The sequence below is a fragment of the Sus scrofa genome, chromosome 4 (genome assembly GCF_000003025.6).
Source record: "Sus scrofa isolate TJ Tabasco breed Duroc chromosome 4, Sscrofa11.1, whole genome shotgun sequence".
In the NCBI taxonomy this organism is placed as follows: Eukaryota; Metazoa; Chordata; class Mammalia; order Artiodactyla; family Suidae; genus Sus; species Sus scrofa.
The window spans coordinates 10,518,144-10,540,346 of record NC_010446.5 but is presented as its reverse complement, the minus strand read 5'-3'; the positions used below and the strand labels follow the sequence as shown (position 1 = coordinate 10,540,346).

General features: G+C 45.5%; 1 protein-coding gene across 17 annotated transcripts in view; it reads right to left on the bottom strand.

The window, feature by feature from the left end:
• Positions 1-22,203, bottom strand: part of FAM49B (family with sequence similarity 49 member B) — a 167,259-nt gene that overhangs the window by 103,049 nt on the left and 42,007 nt on the right. For all 17 annotated transcript variants that reach the window (XM_021088605.1, XM_021088623.1, XM_021088609.1 and 14 more), the window contains 1 exon segment: positions 20,197-20,249. The gene's annotated coding sequence lies outside the window, so the exon portion shown is untranslated.

Below are 22,203 nucleotides of genomic sequence, written 5' to 3'. Positions count from 1 at the left end.
GCCTACACCACAGCCACAGCAATGCTGGGTCCAAGCCGAATCTGCGACCTACACACAGCTCATAGCAACACTGGATCCTTAACCCAATGAGTGAGGCCAGGGATCAAACCTGCCACCCCATGGTTCCTAGTCAGACTCATTAACCAATGAGCCACGACAGGAACTCCTAAATCAACCATACTTCAATTAAAAAAAAAAAAAAAAAAAAAAAGACTTTGTCTATGTTTTCCCAAAACACCATGGTCAAGGCAAAGATAAAGAGGTTTGGTTTGAAATACGATAATAACAGAAAAAACAACTAAGACCAGCATCTCTGATCAATGGCTTCATTTAGGCTGGTTTTGAACAAAATGATTTCCATGCATTTTATAATTCAATCCTCATAATGACAGCATGAGAAAGATTTTATTGCTTTCCATTTTCAGGTGAGTAAACTTAGGTGAGGTCCAAAGAATTTAAGTATTTTGCTGGAGGTCACAAAGCTACTCAGGGACCGAGCCAGGATTTGGCCCCAGGTCTCCGAGCTGCATGAATCACCTTCCTTGCTTCCCAGCCCTTTCTCTCTGCAAACATTAATTAAATCACTCAATGTCCAAAGCTCCATCTAAATTACTAGACTACTCACCTAGCAAATAGGTACAATAACCACCTAAATCACTGTTATCATGAGGTTAACTACAATAACAGACGGAATATATGAGAGCGCTAATACTCAACCACCTCTTACTCGCAAAACAACAATTACATACAGTTTAACCTAATATGTCCATGATCTTGACAAACTCTTTTTTTTTTTTTTTTGGTCTTTTTAGGCCGCCCCCCGCAGCACATGGAGCTATATGGAGTTCCCTAGCTAAGGGTCCAATCAGAGCTGTAGCCACTGGCCTACACATGCCACAGCCACACCAGATCTGAGCCGCATCTGGGACCTACACCACAGCTCACAGCAACGCCGGATCCTTAACCCACTGAGTGAGGCCAGGGATCAAACCTGTGTCCTCATGGATGCTAGTCAGATTCGTTTCCACTGAGCCACGACACAAACTCCGATAAACTCTTAAATGGTAAGAAAAATGTACATTACAGATTATCTTGGCTTTTGAAATTTGCTGTTTTAGTATTCAGACTAGGAAGGCTGTATATCACAGCAGCTAAGAGGTCAGGCTCTGGAACTAAGCGTCTGGATCCCTTTATTCTCTCATCTGTAAAAAATAGGAAAGTCATGGTATTCATGGCCCAAGTTAAGTTATTTCAAGTAAAGCACTTAGCACCATGCCTGGTAAATGTAAATGCTCAATAAATAGTAGTCTTTTCTGGAGTTCCCGTCGTGGCTCAGTGGTTAACGAATCTGACTAGGAACCCTGGCCTTGCTCAGTGGGTTAAGGATCCGGTATTGCCGTGAGCTGTGGTGTAGGTTGCAGACTCGGCTCAGACCCCGTGTTGCTGTGGCTCTGGCGTAGGCCAGTGGCTACAGCTCCAATTCAACCCCTAGCCTGGGAACCTCCATATGCTGCAGGAGCAGCCCAAGAAATGGCAAAAAGACGGAAAAAAAAAAAAAAAGTCTTTTCTATTCTTTATTATTATTGTTACTATTCATTAACTTGCCACTTTCATTAAGACAGTATCTGCATGAAGTTACCCATATTAGCCTTATTTATATAATAAAAACCATAAACAAATTAAATTTTCTGAGATGGGGAAACAGCATAGTCAGGTTTGGGAGAAAACTCTTTGGAATGAAAGCCAACCAGTTTAATTAAAATTTAAAAGCTCCTGTCTTGCCACTTAAGGGCTGTATACCTCTGAGCAAGTCGTCTCCTTTTTCTAGATCTGTTTCCTCATTCAAAAGTGAAACGTCTGCTCTCAATGACTCAGAAGCCTCTGCAGATATAAAGTTTATATTCCTAAAGTTCTAAATAAATCATAATCCATTGACATCAAGGATAATAAGCAACCCCTAGGCATACTGAAAGATGGTAACAACATGAGAAAATATTCTATAAATAACCCCAAGCTTCATTAACTCTTTTTTCCATAACAGAATCTGCACTGTATTTATTGGGACCTCTGTAAACCAGGCAGAAGCACCAGAACAACACAGATGTAGGTCCACTTTCTCCACTCATCTGTCCATCCCGTGACTAGAGTGATGCCTGGCTCATAACTGGAGCTCAACTAACATCTGTTGATTGAAAATTTGTGACTACTGGGAGTTCCCATTGTGGCACAGCAGAAACATATCTGACTAGGAACCATGAGGTTGTGGGTTTAATCCCTGGCCTCGCTCAGCGGGTTCAGGATCCAGAGTTGTCGTGAGCTGTGGTGTAGGTCGCAGACACGGCTCGGATCTGGAGTTGCTGTGGTGGTGGCATAGGCCAGTAGCAACAGCTCCAATTAGACCCCTAGCCTGGGAACCTCCATATGCCTTGGGTGCAGCCCTAAAAAGGACAAAAAGACAAAAAAAAAAAAAAAAAAGAAAATTTGTGACTACTACTCACATGTGCAATCTAAAATATGGCACAAATGAACCTATTTCCAAAAGAAAATCAGATTCACAGACCTGGAGAACAGACTCATGGTTGCCAAGGGGGAGAGGGAGGGGGAGGGATTGGGACAGGGAGTTTGACGTTGGTAAATGCAAACTATTACATTTAGAATTGATTAAGCAATGACATCCTGCATGGCACAGGGAACTCCATCCAACCTCTTGGGACAGAACATGATGGAAAAGAGTACGAGAAAAAGAATGTGTATATATATGTGACTGGGTCATCCTGCTGTACAGCAAAAATTGGCACAACACTATAAATCAGCTATAATGAAATAAAATAAAATATAGTACAAACCCTTAAAAAAGAAAGAAAATTTGTGAATATTGAGTTAAAAGAGCCAAGTCCAAAAGTATATGTATAAAATAGAATGCCATTCATAACACATAGCTGCCCTCACAGGGAAATGGCAGTTGGGATCAGAGAAGTTAAAATTCACTGACAACCCAATGAGAGAAGGGAAGGAATCATTTTATTTTCAATTTTTTGAACTATTTTATTTTATTTAGGGCTGCAGGTACAGCGTATGAAGTTCCAAGGCTAGGGGTGGAATCGGAGCTGCAGCTGTCGGCCTATACCACAACACAGCAACACCAGATCCAACCAGCATCTGTGATCTACACTGCAGCTCATGGCAACACTGGATCTTTTATTTATTTATTTATTTTTGCCTTTTTAGGGCCGCACCCAAGGCATATGGAGGTTCCCAGGCTAGGGGTCTAATCGGAGCTACAGCTGCCAGCCTACACCACAGCCACAGCAACGCCAGATCTGAGCTGCATCTGCAACCTACACCACAGCTCTCGGCAATGCCAGATCCTTAACCCACTGATGCAGGCCAGGGATGGAACCCGCAACCTCATGGATACTAGTCGGATTCGTTTCCGCTGCACCACGATGGGAACTTTGAACACTGGATCTTTAACCCACTGAGCGAGGCTGGGGATCCTCACGGATCCTAGTCAAGTTCATTTCTGCTGAGCCACAAGGGGAACTCCTGAACAATAGATGGCAATCGACAAGAGAAGCATGTAGAGAGGAAAAAAATGAAGGAGAAGTGGAAGAAGTGGCCTAGGGAGATGGGGGAGAAGCTGAAGGAGAGGGTGAGGAAGGGCCAGAGGGGCAGAAGGGAACACAGGCTCTTGGGGGTTAGTTACTCTGTGAATGGAAGCAGGATCACATGGGCAGAAAGAAAACTAGGTGCCACAATGCAGAAGAGAAAAACCAATTTATTCCGAACTTTCTTTTTATGGTCACACCTACAGCATATGGAAGTTCCCAGGCCACAGGTGGAATCAGAGCCACAGCCACAGCAACGCCAGATGCGAGCTGCATCTTTGACCTACACCACAGCTTGTGGCAACAGGGGATCCTTAACCCACTGAGCAAGGGCAGGGACCAAATCCACATCCTCAGAGAGACAACAGTGGGTCCTTAACCTGCTGAGCCACAACAGGAATTCCTATTTTGAACATTTTTTTTTTCTTCTTTTTTTGGCTGCCCTGCAGCATATGGAGTTCCGAGGCCAGGGGATCAGATCTGAGCTACAGTTGCCACTTAGGCTACAGCTGCAGCAATGCCAGATCCTCAATGTGTGGTGCCGGGCCAGGGATCGAACCTTCATTCCAGTGCTCCCAAGATGCTACCCATCCCATCGAACCACAGCAGGAACTCCTATTTTGAACTTTTAATTACAAGCTAATATCAAACTATTCTCAAGTTGATAGAAGTTCCCCTCTGACTGCCTCAGTCAACAGAAGCTTGGGTGGCTTTGAGCCTTAAGGGGCTTTTAGGGGTGTTACCTGCTACTGTTCTCACCAGTTCTGAGCCTTCTTTTCATCTGTGGCTATAGATGCAAGAAGAACGAGGCCTATATACTAAGGTTAACTGGTAAACCATAGGGCTTCTCATGAACCAATGGGTCAACATTCACATCCAGGGTCACACACAGGGATGGGGGAACACAGAGCACCTGAAACAGCCTTCCATGGGGTGGCGGGGGCGGGGGGAAGGATGAAACACACCCTACCTGATTATAATACAAAGCAACACAACCGCCAGAGAAACTGATATAGACAAACAGCCTGGGAAATTAAAGGGAAAGAATCATTCCTTTTGGTTTGGGGGCGTCAGAGGGGAGGGGGCAGGGAGGAGATATCCGGGGACAGCCTTGTCCTGAACTTTATCAAATCACCGGAACCCTAGTGCTGTTTGTGGGCTTAATCGTGAACCCTTCCCCTGGTCCCATCTTGCATGTGGGATCACACACTATTCTGAATGCCTGCAGCCTCCCACTGCTGGTCTGAGCTCTTCATCATGGCCATGCATTTGAACTTTGAGCACAGCAGGTCAGACCCCTTGCTGGGAGAGGTGTCACGATCTGGTGTTTCTTGTGGCCAGCACATAACACAGTTGTAACTGTCTGGTGATTTGTGTACCTTGAACCCTGTGAGCTCCACGAGGGCCAAAGCCATGCTGTTTTGACACCACTGCATCCCCAGTGCCAGCACAGAGCTGGGCACGGTGCCTGGCACCAGGCGTGCACTCAAACAGTTGCAGCTGGCCAAAGAGATGGCAGCGGTCCAGCCTGAGTTAACCCAGCCTGGGCTTTACATGTATTCTTGAATCCCCAGTGTGTCCACTGTCCTGGAACCAGGGAATCAGATAAGTAGCACAAGGAGGTGAGATTCAAGCCCTCCCCAAGGCAGCCACAATGACAAAGTCCCAATAGTTGAAATACAGAGCTTCAGATAGTACTATGGGGATAAGTCAAACAGGAGCTAAGAGTATGGAAAGAGGGAGTTCCCTGGTAGCTCAGCAGGTTAAGGGCTGTGGCTGAGGTCACTGCCATGGCATGGGTTCGATCCTTGGTTTGGGAACTTTTGCAAGCTGCAGCCAAAAAAAAAGAGTAGGGAAAGATTTTAGATTCTCAGTTTTGAGTGTGAGTGCTATAGAAGAAAAGATATTGCATAAGGTTTAAAAAAAAAAACAAGAAGGAAATCTTTCCAAGAGGAAACCAATATGGTCCAAATTAAGAAGCAGCTTAACTGGTATACTTAGGTTCCCCTCTAAAATCCTGGTGCCGATTTCGTGTTAGAACACAGGCTGAATGAGAAAGCAACACTTCCTCGGTTTTTTCTTCTTCTTTTTTTTTTTTTTTTTTTTTAGGGCCCCACCCAAGGCATATGGAAGTTCCCAGGGGTCACAGCCACAGCAACGCCAGATCCAAGCTGCATCTGGGACCTACACCACAGCTCAAGGCAACTCGGGATCCTTAACCCAATGAGCAAGGCCATGGATCAAACCCGAGTCCTCGTGGATACCAGTTGGGTTCGTTACCACTCAGCCCCAACAGGAACTCCAGCTCCCTTAGTTCTAACACACAAAGGAAGACAGAGTAGAGCATGCTACCTTGCCCCGGCAGTGGTCTTGTTTGAACCCACAGACTTGGGGAAATGTATGTGGTGTCCATTTCATCATTTATTTAGCATTTTCACCTAATAAGCCACTTTTAAGAATGAGTGCCTGCATCAGAGTTTCTGAATGAATCACCCAAATTTAGACTTGGAAGGAACCTTGGAATTCACCTTTAATCCAACATTTTACCTTTTTTTTTTTTTTAACTTTTTTTTCTCTTCTTTTTTTCTTCTTCCAGCTGCACCTGTGGCATATGGACGTTCCCAAGCTAGGGGTGGAGTCAGAGCTATAGCTGCAGGCCTACACCACAGCCACAGCCACACCAGATCCGAGCCACATTAGACACCTATACTGAAGCTTGTGGCAAAGTGCCAGATTTGCTCATGCTGTTCCCTCTGCTACAAACACCCTTCCCACCACTCACCTACTTCCCATCCAAACTACCCTTCAGGACTCCAATCAAGCATCACTATGGATGTTCAATAAGGATTTCAACATGAATTTGCTCCTATTTTTACCTTGCAGTACCACATAGCTCTACTTAGACCTGATGGTCCTTCTAGGATGTGTCAGAAAGACTAGCAATGGTATGAGGTTTACAGAGCGCTAAATACCCCATTGAGAAAAGCGCTACAAAAACAGAAGGTAATGTTTTATTACTTTATTTCACCTGATTCCTTGAACTGATTTTGATGGATGAATTCACGAACCCAAGATTAATAGCCTGGCTTACTACACTCAATTCTCTTTCCAAGCCACAAGCCAAAATAAATTCACCCTCAATTTATAACTTTGCAAGACATGTTTTTGCATATCAACTCCTAAATCCACTGTGGTGATTAAAAGGATGGTTGCATCCATCAGGATGGGCCAGGTTATGGTGTGGTAACAAATAACCCCTAAATCTCAACCCCAATGATGACCACGGTGGTCATGCTGGGATCAGCATGAGGATCCCAATGACTCCATCTTTCTAGACGTTACCTGACACTCTCGATTAAGCAAACTCTGTAGCTGACACGGGTTTCAAAGACATGATCTGCTCCTTTCCTTCTCCAACCACCTACAGAGTCATCTGGCGGGGCTGTTGTGCAGATTAGATGTGATCCTGTTTGTTAGACACCCAAGGACACTCCCTGGAATATAGGCAGCAGTTGGTAGAAGATAACGGGGGCCAGTACCACTGCCATTGTCACGACCCCTCCTCATCTTCAAAGGATGATGATGGTGATGTTATTACTGTAATTCTCATATGCCAGTGGTCCCTAAACTAGTCTGCATATTAAAATCCCCTGGAAAGCTTAAAAACTACCAGTGCTTGTGTCCCAGCCCCAGAATCAGTGAATTAATTCATCTGGTGTGTGGCCCTGGCTTTGGAATTTTAAAAGATCCCCAGGTGATTCTACACTGCAGACAAGTTTGAAAACCACTGTCCCTGAGGCAGCAAGATTCATATCTATACGTACATATATGTCCATGCCTACGCACACACACACACACACACACACACACACACGCTGGCCGGCTTCCAGGTTCCATGAATCCTGCCACCTCAATGACAGGAGTGTTTATCCCATTCGAGTGAGCGAGGTGAGGCATGGGAACGAATAACCCCTAAATATCAGCCCTAATAACAGCCACAGTGGGCACCCTCCAGGGTCAACCAGATGAGCCCAGCAACCCCGTTTTTCTGGCTTTTACCCAACACTGACACCTATGCATTTTACCTTCAGACCTCATCCCCTCTTTCACAAGTTTGCCAGGCCCATTAAATCAGAACCCCAAAATGATGCCGGTGTGGACAGATGGAGAGGAGCTCTGGTCCGAGGAGGGCCACCAAAAGCCATTCATAACTGAGACTATTTGTTCAGCTCTTGATCCCCAAGACCCAAGACCTAAGAGACAACTTAAAGGAATTGTGGACAGGTAAATTAATTACCATCGGTAGTAACCTTAAAAGAAAAGAAAAAAAGCAGACAAAAGAACTCGAAAAGCACAGAATCTAAGTTGCAAACCTCATGGGTTAAGGCGTCACCGCCCGTCATTTGATGTCCCTTCTCCCAGGATGAAATTACAACAGGCGGGGTGGACATGAGGTCAGGAGACCTATGAACAGACCAGGGTCTTGCACCTGGCAGCAAAGCATGAGACATGCCTGCTGGGTGCAGGCACCATGACATTTAAAAAAAAATTTTATTTATTTTTTGCTTTTCTATGGCCGCACCTACAGTATATGGAGGTTCCCAGGCTAGGGGTCAAATCAGAGCTACAGCTGCTGGCCTACGCCACAGCCACAGCCACACCAGATCCGAGCCACGTCTGCAACGTACACCACAGCTCACGGCAACACCGGATCCTCCCCCCACTGATCGAGGCCAGGGATTGAACCCGCATGCTCATGGATACTAGTTGGGTTTGTTTCCACTGAGCCACAGCGGGAACTCCCCGAATGTAGATATTTTGTCACCGCACACAAGTCATTTTCTGCAAATCATCTCCTGCTCCGTTGGATGCTGTGTCTCTGCAGAGTCTGGAGGAAACCAGAAAATCCAGCATGTCTGCCCTTGTTCTGGTAGTTTAATTTAGGAACCACACTGGCTTTACATAAACACTTTACCAAAAAATGTACTCTGTGTTGTGAACGTTCGGGTTAACTCGGGCTCAGGGCAAAGAAGCATTGTGTACGATTACATAATAGTTACTCTATTCCTTTAAAACCAAATGGAAGCCTCAGGCAGCAAAGTCAAAAGGAGAGAGAAATCGTTTTTGTAAAATTATCTGAATGCAAGCATCGCTTCTAATGCATTGTGAGCTGACAGCGGTTCTGCTTTTCTCAGAAGCTCCTTCAATTATCTGCTGCTTATCCGGATCAGGGAGAGGAGTTTTCCCTCCCATCTAGAGTTAGCTGAAGAAAAAAGCAGGCAGGATCCCTCTAATAAAAGCCCGAAATGAAAAGCAATAACTACTCCCAAGGCCCTGTTTATTGTAGAGGAATCGTTAGGCGAAGCTTAGAAGAGTCTCTGTGAACAATCTATTTTCTCTATGACTATCACAAAAAGGAGAGGAAGAAATGCGGGATCCAAGCCTCAAAGCACCTCGCTCCCCTCCGAGGTGGGTGACAGCCAGTAAGCCAATTAACCGCTCTGAACCTGTTTTCTCATCTGTACAATGGAAATACCTACTTGACAAGGCCATTATCAGAACTGAGAAAACACATAATGTGCTTAGAAGTCCACAAATCTAAGAGTTCCCACTGTGGCGCAAGGAGATCAGCTGTGTCTTGGGAGCGCGGGGACACAGGTTCAATCCCCAGCCCCGCACAGTGGGTTTGGCATGGCCACAGCTGTGGTGTAGGTTGTACCTGCAGTGTGGATCTGATCCCTGGCCTGGGAACACCATGTGCCACTGGGCAGCCAAAAAAAGAAAAAAAGAAAAAAAAAAAAAAAAAAAAAAACACCGAAAAACTAAATGTCCCTTCCTCTGATCACTGTCAAAATCTCAGGAAGCTCATTAGAACATAAACTTTTTTTTTTTTTTTTGTCTTTTGTCTTTTTTGTTGTTGTTGTTGTTGTTGCTATTTCTTGGGCCGCGCCCGCGGCATATGGAGGTTCCCAGGCTAGGGGTCGAATCGGAGCTGTAGCCACCGGCCTACGCCAGAGCCACAGCAACTCGGGATCCGAGCCGCGTCTGCAACCTACACCACAGCTCACGGCAACGCCAGATCGTTAACCCACTGAGCAAGGGCAGGGACCGAACCCGCAACCTCATGGTTCCTAGTCAGATTCGTTAACCACTGCGCCACGACGGGAACTCCAGAACATAAACTTTTTAAGAGAAGGGCAACACCTTATTCATCCTTCTATAGCCAAATCCTAAACCGCTTCCACTTACCAACAGTAGTTGCCTCTTCAATATCTACTCCACTCCTCTCCCATCAAGCAGCATCATTCATTCAGACCTCCTCTCCAGTTCCAGGGGTGGGTCTGGAATGGTCTAAGCCAATCACCATGATTGGTTGACAGACAGAGGTGTGTCCTGAGATGATCCAATCCAAAGCAAGCTCAGAAATTTTGTTCATTGGCTCTGGGGAGAGACAGTAACTCTCTCTCCCCTGGATGTGAACAAGCAAGCTGAGGTCTGAGAGGTACCAGCAGCCAGGCCACCACACTGGGCTGCTCTCCTCTGTACTTCTTGGAACATATGTATTTTATGTGGTGTCTCCTGCTGTTGGACAACACAGAAGCCCTGCTGCCAGCCCTCTCGCTATTATGAAGGGAGTTGCCCTGAGAACAGCCAACAGAGGTGCAGAGCCAAGAGAATCATAAAGAAATGAAGCTAGAGCCCAATCCGAGTGCCTGAAGCCTACCCCGCCTCACCAATGTTTGATTATACGAACCACTCAACTGCTTCTGATAGGACCAGAGTAGGCACAGGTGGTTGTAGAAGTCACAATAGGGGATCACAGATAAAGAGGGAAACATGGGGGATGCTGGGAGACCCCTGCAAGTTCAAGAAAAGGCAGGCTTGGAGTTCCATTGCGGCTCAGTAGTTAATGAATCCGAATAAGAACCATGAGGTTTCAGATTCGATCCCTGGCATTGACTCAGTGGGTTAAGAATCGGGCGTTGCCGTGAGCTGTGGTGTAGGTTGCAGATGTGGCTTGGATCCCCAATTGCTATGGCTCTGACGTAGGCCTGAGGCTACAGCTCCGATTAGACCCCTAACCTGGGACCCTTCATATGCCCCAGGGAGCAACCCTAGATAAGGCAAAAAGACAAACAAAAAAAGAAAAGAAAAAGCAGGCTTGCTTAACAAGCGGAGGTGCGAAAATTGCCTCAGGTCATTGGGTGGGGGATGGGATGAGGCCTGATTTCCGATTCAGACCAAGGACAAGAACGCCAAGAGGGCCCTGCAGCTGATTTGAATACACGCCTTACTGGATGCTAAGGAGGAGATACTACTCCCAGAAAGGAAGCCCACTCCCAGTCCCCTTGGATGATAAAATCTGTAGCCCACAGGATCCTAGGCCAAAGCTTCCTTTCCTGCCCGCTTGCATCTCTCACAAGCATCCTATCCTGATAAATCTGATTCTTGCCAATCACTTTGTCTCTTGCTGAATTCCTCCTGCATGGACGCATAAAGAACCTGAATCTTGGTGAGTCCAGACACAGGGTAATTCTAATTTAAAACTGTGGGTTTAAGTCCCAATCTGTGTTCTAGCTAGGTTCAGCGCTGTCAGTTTCAATTATCCACTTTGAACTGGGTTTTCTGTCCCTTGCACCTCAAAGCATCCTAACACATCCTCCTGCAAGGCTGAATGAATCCCTGAGCAAAGGACTGTGCAGAAACATCATTGCTCTTCCACTGACTTAACTCAGGCATCAAGTTCCCTGGGAGCAGGGGCCCTCACTGGCCTTAGTCATCCATCCCATACCCCAGGGTCTGACCGACTTTCTGGACCCAGGCATTTAAAATAAATGAATGGAATGAAACTTATCAGATCACCCAAATTCGGAAGCTTTTATTTATTTTTATTTTGTCTTTTTAGGCCCGCACCCTTGATATATGGAGGTTCCCAGGCTAGGGGTCGAATCGGAGCTGTCCCTGCCAGCCACAACCACACCAGACCCAAGCCGAGTCTATGACCTACACCGCAGCTCCTCGCAATGCCGGATCCTTAATCCACTGAGCGAGGCTAGGGATCGAACCTGCCTTCTCCTGGATCCTAGTCAAGATTTGTTTCCGCTGAGCCATGACAGGAACTCCCAGAACCTTTCAGATCCCACTCCCCAGACGTGTCCAGGTCAGAAGAGCATCAAGAGGAAGCTTGTAGGATTTGTGGCCACCAGATAGGCCTGAGGTCAAGTCACAGCTCCCAATGAGCTTCAGCTTCCTTTCCTGTAAAACGAGGATAATAATGCCCATCTTCCCGGGCAAGGGGAGCCATGGAGAGTACCTAGGGTAGGCCATATGCAAGGAACGTATATTTCCCTCCTGTTGAGCTAAGCTTGCTTCACGCCATGGGTTGTGATCTGGAGTTCAGCAGACAGGGTCGTCATATGCACACCATGCTGTGCCACACCCTGGATCAGTGGGCAGAGCCCTGGGAGGGTGCAGACCTATAACACACACCCTAAACCTCCCATCCTTCAGCACAAACACACTCCCTCTAGGAAAGGGGTCTTGGGCAGCGGGCATATATAAAACCAGGTTGACGAGCTTTCTGGCTATGGTGCTTCTGTACTTCCTGGAGCATGTGTATTCTATGTGGTGTCTCCTGGTGTTGGACAATACAGAAGCCCTGCTGGCAGCCCTCTCACTATTATGGAGGGAGTCAACCTGAGAACAGGATTGCTTTGCTGGTTGCTCCTGAAAGAGGAGCGAGACTGGTGTAGTTGACAGGATCCCAGATCTGCACATCCCTAGAGGCTGTGGATTTAGCTATTTACAGTGATGTGGAACTCAGCCAGACTGTCAGCTCCAGGAGGGGCAGGGTCCTTGCCCCGTTCACCGAGCTACCCCCAGCACCCACAAAGCACCCAATGAAATATTTTCTGAGTACACAAAAAAAGATGAGTGCATGGATAAACCAAGAATGATAAAAATCAAGATTCAGAATAGAACCATTAAAAAAAAATCTTATTAGTTACTACACAGATTGCTGGTTAGGCAGCAGGTAAATCAAAGACCAGGGAATAAGAGGGGGGTTCTGAGGGTGATAGATGTGGACCAAATTCTGGCCCTAGAATTCTAATGCCTAGGCCTGGGACCTCAGTCAGACAAGTTCCTAAACTCTCTAAGCCACAGTTTGTCTCTGACAAAAACAACTATCAAGATTGAATAAGAATTTTTTAATGCATCTAAAAGCAGGGAGAAAGGATTGAAAGAATATATATCAAAATATTAATAACAATTAGCCCTAAGTAGACTATGGAAGATCTTTTTTTTCTTTTCTGTGATTTTTTTTTTTTTTTTTTTTAGGGCCGCACATGCGGCATATGGAAGTTCTTGGACTAGGGGTCAAATTGGAGTTTCAGCTGCTGGCCACAGCCATAGCCATGCCAGATCCAAGCCACATTTGTGACCTACACCGCAGCTCAAGGCAAGGCTGGGTCCTTAACCCACTGAGCAAGGCCACAGATCGAACCCTCATCCTCATGGATACTTGTCAGGTTCATTTCCACTGAGCCACAATGGGAATTGATGCATTTTCTATAATGAACATAAATTGGTGGTCTAATAAAAATAAAATGAAAATCAAAATAGGGTGATGGCAATTAGAGCATCTAGTTCAGCACTTATGACACAAAGCAGGAATCCAGCAAATGTTCCATCCCCATGAATGCCCTTCAGACATTTGGAAACACTATCCTATGTCTCCTATTTCTTGTTAAACATCTCAGCTAATTTATTGTCACCCTTATATGACTTGATTTCAATGCTCTCTTTTATCTTCTTCTCTGCAAAGGCTCCATCTGTTAAAACCCCACTCTGAGTATTGTATAACCAGCTCACACAATCATCAGCAGCACTTGTTTGCTCATTCATCTGTTAATTCATTCACTGAGTAAACACTGATTAAAAAGCTACTTTATCGGACTTCCTTGCTCTTGTCTACCGTCCATTCACAAATGGGTCCCAGATTTTCTTGGGGAAGGTCTGCCTTCCCTCCCATTCTCAGTCCTTGGGCTCTGGGAGGTGCAGACCCTACTCAAGCTTTTTCAGGGGGCAGGCATTTGACCCGAGGGGTCCAATAGGATCATTGCATTCACTTGGCCACGGGATTGGTTAGGAAGAGGCATGTTACACAGGGAAGACCAATCAGAGCAGGCATGTTACCCAGGAAGCCCAATCAGCGACTTCGAGACTCAATTCTGAGACTTTCACTGAACTGGTGGGAAAGTGGCCTTTTTTTCTGCTCTAGAACTGCTGACAGATAACTTGCCACCACAATCTGAAAAGAAACAGCAGGCAGCACTGAGAGATGAAGAAAACCTGTGTAAGCCTTAGCACCACCATTTAAGCTTCCATGCCTTAAGTTCCATCCCTGGACTTTGCAGCTGCATAAACCAGCAAATCCCCTTACTGTGGAAGCCAGTTCAGGTTGGGCTTCTATTACAGCATCAAAAGAATCCTAACTCATGAAACTGGAAGTGCTGTGACATAAGCTGCATGCCGGTTTATATGCACAGAGGAAGCAAGATGATCCAAGCCATGTCTCCTGGCACTCGGTCTGAGGTGGAGAGAGCTACAAACAATTACAATTATTTAAAGCCAATAAAATAATTGCTATAATTAAGTGCTACACAGAGCCATGGGAGCACAGGGAGGAGTCAGGACAGGCCTCACGCAAGAAATAGCACTTCAACCTACTCTGTATCTTCATTCAGGCAGCGAAGATAGAATTACTGTTAGGGGAGCAGAGATAGTACTGTCGATATACAGTCATCTCACAGTAAACTAAAACCACTACATCGCACACTGCACAATGGGCAGTGATACTTAAAGCGCTCAAGGATGCTCTCTGAATGGACCCACAAAACAGCAACAGCCAAGAGCAGGGGCAGACAGCCCTCCCTTGCAAGAATTTCATCCCAGTGTCCCAGATGGTGTTACACTCTTAAATAATAGGTCAGCTTCTTCGATTCTGAGTCTGTGAACTCAAGTTTTCACTCTAGTCTTCCTGCCCATTTGAATTACTGTTGATCGAATCACAAAACATCCTAACAACGGCCCTCTCAAAATGAATCACCTGTTTACTGAATTTACTACTAAATGATAAAAGAGAGAGAGAAAAGAAAACAAGCCTCCGGTTCCATAAAACATTTCCCGGTGGGTTAGAAAAGTGGCTGATTGCGGAAAACAACAAGGGCAACACTAAAAGCATCTCTGGGAACATCTATTTTGCTAAGAAAGGCCCCGAAGGTCACTCTTTTTAAGTGAACAGAGCTAATGTTGCTTAGATCTCTGATGATGCGAACTCAACAAGAGAGAGTGGTGAAGAAAAGATAAGGCCAAAAAAGGAGGACATGGCAGGACAAATTCTCCTTGCCCCTGTGGTTTCTAAACACACCCGTGATTCATCCATCCAGCCCAGAAACACAGCTCCGGCTCTCCAGAGCAAAGAACCTTAGAGCTGGAAACATTCACACCGAGACAACACTTCCATGTGGTCCCAAGAGAGATGCCAGCGACGAGTGGCAGGAGGGAGAGGCTTGAGATGCCTTCGGGACAACTGGGATTTCTAAGCAGCAGCTGGGTCCCCTGTCTTCCCAAAGCGCTTTTAAGATTGCTGTTGAATTCCACTTCCCCTACTTGTTTGCCACATGACTTCACACAAAGACACCCCCCCGCCTTCCTGCAAATAGGATTATTGTTCATCTCATGCTGACCAGGCTGCCAGTAGGGTCCAGGCAGCATCAGGCAATGGAGAGACCTGCAGCGGATGACAATGTGGGCAGGTGCCTGGCACTTAGCATGTGCTCGATAGATGCTGGGGATCAGCAACCCCACAGAGACCTGCCAATCTCCTCTAAAAATAAGGAGTTCCCACTGTGGGGCTATGGGATCAGTGGAGGCTCTGCAGTGCCAGAATACAGGTTTGATACCCAGCCCGGCACAGTGGGTTCAGGGATCTTGCATTGCCACAGCTGCGGTGTAGGTCACAAGTGTGGCTTGGATCTGATCTCTGGCCCAGGAAGTCCCCGTGCCCCGGAGCAACTAAGAAAATAATAATAATAATAATAATAGGGCTTCCATGTGGAAAGCTCCCAAAGTGAAGTTTTGGTTAGTTTGGGGTTTTTTTTGTTGTTCTTTTCGTCTTTTTGCCTTTTCTAGGGCCACTCCTGCGGCATATGGAGGTTCCCAGGCTAGGGATCGAATCGAAGCTGTAGCCGCCGGCCTACGCCACAGCCACAGCAATGCGGGAACTGAGCCACATCTGCAACCTCCACCACAGCTCACGGCAACGCCGGATCCTTAACCCACTGAGCAAGGCCAGGGATCGAACCCACAGCCTCATGGTTCCTAGTCAGATTCATTAACCACTGAGCCAAGACGGGAACTCCTTGGTTAGTTTGTTTTTACCAACAAATATACACCATATGCTTATGCTTAAAAAATTTAAAAAAAGAGGATATTCAGTAAGATATCTTCCACCCACCCAGACCTACCACTGCCTAGGCTTTTCCTCAAGAGTTAAACAGTACTGCCCACAATCACTGTCTTTTTCAGTGTCCTTCCAGCAAAGTCTATATGGAATCGAGCGTGTATGTGTGTGGATTGCATAAAGCACTAATCCCCCGCCCCTCGCCTTTTTTTCCTCCCGCACGTGGGAGGGAGCATACCACAAACACTTTTTCTGCATATAGCATTTTTTTAAAAAACTTAAAAACGTATCCTGGAATGAATGGATAAAGAAAATGTGACATATATAAATATCACTATATATATATATATATATATATATATATACATACACACACACAGTGGACTGTTATATATATCACTATATATATATATATATATATATATATATATATATATACACACACAGTGGACTGTTATTCAGCAATAAAAAAGAAGGACATCCTGCCATTTGCCACAACAAGGATCGACCTTGAGGGCATTATGCTAAGTGAAATAAATCCGGGAAGGACAAATACCGTATTATCTCACTTTTATGTGGAATTTAAAAAACAAAAACAAATCCCTAAGCATAGATGCAGAGAACAGACTGGTGATTGCCAGGGTTGGGGGTTGGGGGAAGCAAGTTAAAGAGGGTCAAATGTACAAACTTCCAGTTCTAAAATAAATGTCACAGGCATGAAATGTACAGTGTGGTGACCACAGTTAATAAAACTGTGTCCATTTGTAAAGGTGCTAAGAGAGTAAATCTCAAAAGTGCTCATTGCAAGAAAAAGAATTTGCAACTGTGTGGGGATGCGTATTAATTAACTAGACGTCTTGTGGTCATTTCACAATACATCCCAGTCATTATGTTATGTTCCTGGAACTAATATAAGGTTATATGTCAACAATAAAAAAACACTTCAATTAAAAAAAAAAAAGGGGGGGGGAGTTCCCATCGTGGCGCTGTGGTTAACGAATCCGACTAGGAACCATGAGGTTGCGGGTTCGGTCCCTGCCCTTGCTCAGTGGGTTAACGATCTGGCGTTGCCGTGAGCTGTGGTGTAGGTTGTGGACGCGGCTCGGATCCCCCGTTGCTGTGGCTCTGGCGTAGGCCGGGGGCTACAGCTCCGATTCAACCCCTAGCCTGGGAACCTCCATATGCCGCGGGAGCGGCCCAAGAAATGGCAAAAAGATAAATAAATAAATTAATTAAATAAATAATTTAAAAAAAAAAAAAAGAAGAAGAATAGGCGTTTTCCATGGCGGCTCAGTGGAAACCAACCTGACTAGTATTCAGGAGGATGCAGGTTTGATCCCTGGCCTTGATCGGTGGGTTAAGTATCTGGTGTTGCCGTGAGCTGTGGTGTAGGTTGCAGACGTGGCTCAGATCCCGCATGGCTGTGTCTATGGCGTGGTGGCTACAGCTCACATTCGACCCCTAGCCTTGGAATCTCCATATGCCACAGGGGCAGCCCTAAAAAGACCAAAAAAAAAGAGACTATATTGTGGAGATGATTCCTTCTTTCCTTCTTGGGATATACAACCAACTATTTTAAACAGTGGCCCAGAATTCTCTTGCAAGGATATACCAGAATTCCTTCAATCAACCCATTCCTGACATGCATTTATGTCAGTTGCATCCAGGGTCTTGCTATTATAAATTATGCTGCAATGAACATACATTACACATACCTTCACACACATGTGTAACTAGAGGAAAAATAAGATTGCTAGGATCAAATCCTTGAAGGGGAATTGCGAGGTCAAAGGGTACATGCACCCAAAATGCTGGCAGATGCTGCTGAATTGCCTTCTAAGAACTAGGACTCACTTTCACTGGCATCAAGAGCGTCGTAAGTATGCCAGTCTCTCCGCCCACTCACGAAATGTTTTCCCTTTTTTTCAATTCAAGGAAAGAAAGGGGGACAGACTCCACTCTTGTCCCATCATCTCCTCCTGCCCCTGTGATGTCACACGTATTACGGAAAATTCCGCTCCTTAGATACACAACCCAGCGATCAGAGCTTAAAACAGAAGGAACGTCCGAGCCTCAGAGCTACTGGTGTGCTGGAGCTGGTTCGGCCTGGCTCAAAAGAGCCAACTGTGCACGTCTTTTCCCAAGCCTGTGTTCAGCGACATCATGTGGACAGCTTGAAGTTGGTCACGGCGGAAATATTTATACCATAGAAATCAGCAAATGCCACAAATCAGGGTTTCTTCCCCCTACCCCCGCCCCCCCACCTGAGACCCTTGGCAAACATCAGCCTGTCAATGCATTCTACAGAGGAAACTGAGGCTCTGCTACCCTCCTTAGAATATTTCTGCCCCTGCTAAGAGTCACAAACTTGTGATTTGACCACAAATTCTTGGAACCTAAGGATAGGAGGTGATCTGAAGAGAGGGCTAAACATTATGTCTTCTCATACGGCCCCCTCTAGTCCCTCTGTTGAGACTAGAAGTACCCTCTCTCTCTTTCCTCCATGCCTCTCTACCATATTCCCACCTCTTTATCACGTAGTGCTTATTCTTTGATTTTTCTTCAGTGTAATAACTGCAAGCACAGACTCTCAGCTATGCTGGACAGCTATGCTAGACAGCTCCATCATTATAAGCTCAATGACCTTGGGCAAGTGGCTTAAATGACTATGCCTTAGTTTCTTGATCTGTCAAATACAAATGGGTAATACCTTCCTTTTAATTTTGTTCCGAGGATTAAATAACTTAGTGCAAGGACACAGAACAGTATATATATATGGCACATACTAAGGTCTTCACAAATGTAAACTCTTATTATCTTCCAGTTCACTAATTCTCTCTTTCACTCTGTCAGTTAATCTTTTTGTTGGATTTTAATTTCAGTGACCATTTCCCATTTCCATGTGACTGCTCTTCCAATCAACTTATTCTTTTTCCTTCTTTTGTTACATCTTTGTATCATCTTTAATCATTTAATCAATAAAATATACTATTTTAACATCTCTTTTAGATGGTTCTATTACTTTCAACTCAAAGCCATTCATTTCCTGAATAGTCCATATGATTTGATTGTGAACTCATCTTCAGAGGAGGTAGTTCATCCTGTAGGCCTCCTGTTAGGTATGGGTTATTGAAGCATCCCTGTGCAGTGATTATGTGTTTGTGCTAGGGATTTCCACAATAGATGACCAGTTTTTATGTTAATTTCTCAGCTGCAGGGGTCTCATATCTCACGGCCATAACAACATAGATTCCACAGCCACATCTGGTACAGCCCCAGGTTTTAAATTTCTTGCTGGTGACTTCTTTCTTTCAAAACAAGCTTCCTCTCTGTTTCTCAAAGTAATGGAGTTTTTCTAGCCCCTTTTCATGAAGACATGTAATGTTTAAGGCTCCTGTGTTCAGTTCCCCCTTGAGCCCAGGTTCCATTTTGAAACCCATTGTGGCCTTGAAACCTTAAATCCCAGACTCTACAGTCTCCACCTGGATGCAGAAGCCCCATATGCTGTCATATCTTGAGCTCACATAACCATTTTGTTGTGATTTCTCTTCATTTTTGACGCTCATGGATCTCCCTTTCTGATGAAAGGCTCTCAGGCCAGGCTGCTGGATAAGAATACTGACTCAACCCCTACGGTGGACTGTGTGTGTCTCCCTCAAATTCATATGTTGGAACCTAACCCCCAATATGATGGCATTAGGACATGGGGCCTTTGGGAGGGGATTAGGTCATGTGGGTGGAGCCCTCCTGGGTGGGACTAGTGCCCTGACAAACCCCACAGAGCTCCCTTGCCCTTCCGCATGTGAGGTAATAGCACAAAGAACCAGGAAATTGGCCTTTACCAGACACCAAATCTGACAGCATCTTGATCTCACACTTCCCAGCCTCCAGAACCACAGGAATTAAATTTCCACTGCTTCTATGTCACCCAGTCTATGGCACTCGGTTACGACGGCCTGGGTGGACTAAGACAACCCCTTATCAGGGGAATGAACTTGAACAAGTTACTTCTCTTCTTTGAACCTCACCTTTCTAGGGCTGTTGCAAAGCTTAAGATAATTCAGATGAAGCTCTTAGTTCTGAAGGCAGACAGCCACGGTCAAATTCAGCTCTGTTACTTACCAACTTGGTAACGTTGAGTGAATGACTCAAACTCCAGGCCTCAGTTTCTTCCCCTGTAAAAGAGAGTTAAAGCAAGGATTAAGCACCTCACAAGTCCCCAGAAGATAAAAAGCCCCCAGTTAATCCTAACACCATTATCTTTTCCTGTCCCAGGAATAACGACCCAATGCAGCATTTCTGTCCAATAGCATTTCGATCTAAACAGCATTTCCCCAGGCCACTAGAGTTTACAGAGCGTGTTTCACAAACATTTTCCTCATTTAATGTTCAAAATAGTCTTATATATTACAAATGAGGAAACAGAGATTTAAAAAAGAAAAAAAAAAGGAAATGGAGATTCAGAGAAGTTAAGTAACTTGCTGAAGGGTGCACAGCAAGTAAATAAAGAACAAACCCAAATCAAACTCGTCTCTGACTAAGGCACAGCCTGGCTGAGCCACACTGTCCGGGGTGGGGGTGGGAGGGTGGGGCCAGGCTGTCCTTTCAGGCTCAGAATTCTAAGACGAAGGATGCTGGACTCTGGGTTACAGCAGCGAGTCTTGGTCTCAGCAAAACGCTCGGCTCAAACTTGAATCTGAACGGGTCTTAGTCACTCTAACCCTGAATCACTTCCTGGTTTAGGTTTCTACACCACAGAGAAAGGAAAACAAGCATGTACGTTACCCCATCCTTTTCACCCTCAAAATCTCTCAGAGTGACAAAAACTTATGAATCAAAAGGAGCCTTCATAAAACCATAGGCAGACAATATCCCATTCAAACCCATTCACCAGCACTTAGTGTGAAGACCGGAGCAAGGTCTGCAGTGTCTAGAGACTCTTATTATTGTCTGGGAGAGGTAAAGAATGTCGCTTTCTGGTCTTTATTCTGATTAAATCTTTAGCTGCCTTAGTGTTTTCTCTGCTTTTCATCAGGTGCTGAGACTACCGGAAGCCACTTAACCAGCCCCAGTTTATTCACAAAAGGCTTGGGGGCCATGCCCAATTGTCGTGGGAGAGCGTTATCAGCCCATCTTGTCAACCACTCCTGCTGCTCAGCCAGCAGCCCCCAGTTTGCCGGAACAGGTTTTCTGAGTGAGGTTTAAAATTGCCTTTTCAAGAATAATCACAAAACTGCTCAGTGGCCAAAGAAAAAGAGATTTCAATTTAAGAACCACCTAAGTATATTCACAAGCAAAGACTTCACACGTGTGCACATGCCCCACACGCCACACAACACACACCATGGAGCACAGGTGCACACACCACACACCACCGAGCACAGGTGCACACACAGGAAGAACACACAACACACACCATGGAGCACAGGTGCACACACCACACAACACTCACCACCGAGCACAGGTGCACACACGGAAACAGCACACAACACACACCATGGAGCACAGGTGCACACACAGGAACAACACACAACACATACCATGGAGCACAGGTGCACACACAGGAACAACACACAACACATACCATGGAGCACAGGTGCACACACAGGAATAGCACACAACACACACCACGGAGCACAGGTGCACACACCACACACCACCAAGCACAGGTGCACACACAGGAACAGCACAGAACACACACCATGGAACACAGGTGCACATACCACATGACACACACCACCAAGCACAGGTGTACACACGGGAAAAGGACAGTTCTCCCGATTCCGCTCGCTATGTCTTCCAGCCACACAAAGGATTTTTTCCTTCCTTTCTGATTCTTTGACCAGACTTACAACACAGAAAACAGGACAAGCTCTACACTTGGGAAAAATTTTAGGGCCCTGGGAAAAAGTCCTAGAAATTAACAAAAAGCATACTTACTCTCACAAAACTCTTCTGATTTTATTTCGAGAACAAGAAGTAGGCTGGTCTTTTCACCACTTAAGAGACAAACCCAGAAGATAGAAATATGTCTCTCCAAGAAGGAAAGCAGTCATCTCAAGACAAGGGTGACTTTCTCCCTCTAGATGGGCAGAGAGAACCCAGACTATGGCTCTAGAAACTGGATCT